This window comes from Nanorana parkeri, unplaced genomic scaffold, assembly GCF_000935625.1.
Source record: "Nanorana parkeri isolate BGI_ZX_2015 unplaced genomic scaffold, ASM93562v1 scaffold753, whole genome shotgun sequence".
Classification (NCBI taxonomy): Eukaryota; Metazoa; Chordata; class Amphibia; order Anura; family Dicroglossidae; genus Nanorana; species Nanorana parkeri.
The window spans coordinates 2,495-3,974 of record NW_017307021.1 but is presented as its reverse complement, the minus strand read 5'-3'; positions in this window follow the sequence as shown (position 1 = coordinate 3,974).

Genomic DNA, 1,480 nt, shown 5'->3' with positions numbered 1-1,480 from the left:
GAGCAGTTGCCCATAGTAACCTATTATCTTCTCTCTTCAGTTTGTTCAATTCAGCTTTGTAAATAAATATAGAAGCTGATTGGTTGCCATGGGCAACTGCCCCAGGTTGGTCAGTTAGGGGAGGGTAGTGTTTCCCGGGCGGACTCAGGCTCCGCCTCCATTCAGAGAGCGAGGTGTCAGACTGTCCCTGACTGAGGCAGCACCCCAACCTGAGCCACCGGCACCCCATCCACCTCTGAAGGGATCTGACAGAGGTCTGTTTTAATCATTTGGAAGGCAAGAAGCTTATTTGCGATAATTCATTCAGTGACTGTAAGGCCTCATTCACACTCTGCATTCCTGCGGCAGGAATCCCAGGTGTCCCCATTTAGATTCCAGTTAATGAGCAGGTGACAGCGGCCACATCTGTAACCGGCCGTCCTCACTCCTCATGTAATCATATATGATACATGTACATGTGGTTTGGAATAGATCACTATCCCTGCTGCTTACATGTATCCTGCGTCCAGGTACAATGATCTATTCTGAACCGCATGTAATTGTATCACATATGAATACACGTGGTCTGTCGCTTACAGATGCAGCCACTGCCACCCTGTCATTGAGTTCATCGGGAAACAGGATATCTGGGATTTCTGTCGCCGCAATGCCAGAACGCACAGTGTGAATGAAGCCTAATAGTCTGCACTTGCTTGGTGACTCAGTTCAGATATCATTACTGTCATTGGGGGAATTTGAAATATATGGTTGCTAGAGGAGAAATCATAACGATTTGCAGGAAGAGGTTGGTTTTGAACCTTCTGATTGCACTGATGTGTTTGCATTATAGGACAATAACTGTCACTAATGTATTGTGTGTATCTACAAAATGCCAATAGCAACCATATATATAAATGTGCTCTAGTGACTAGGGATGTACCGATACCGATACTAGTATCCGTATCGGTGCCGACGACATATATATGGGCGGGTACTCAAATGCTCCGATGCCTAGCCCAATACTTCCACTATCAGGAAGCCGGGCAGCGCGTCATTACACGCTGCCCGGCTTCCCGGCCATTTAGGCTCAATGTTCACTCATCACCTAGTGACGAGAAGCATTGGGGCGACTTCCCTGCTAATCGGGAAGCCGGGCGGCGAGTCTTTATACGCTGCCCGGCTAATCAGGAAGCCAGGTGGCGAGTCATTACACGCCGCCTGGCTTCCTGAATGGGACTTCCGGTACTCGGTATCGGCAAGTACTGGAAAAAAAATATCGGTACTCGTGGCTTGGTGTCAGTTGAGGGTACTGCTGCGCTCCTTACCGGATACCCCTTGTGTGGAGGAGAAGGGTGCTGAAAATGTCCATGAATAGCAACGCATACATCAAATTATTAAATATCTGCGGCTCGGTGTGACCCGCTGTGTCTGTCTGCTAGCCTGTGCGATTAGAAGAGGCGGTCAGAGTGGAGGGGGTCCTGGCAGTGTCAGGCTCTATGGA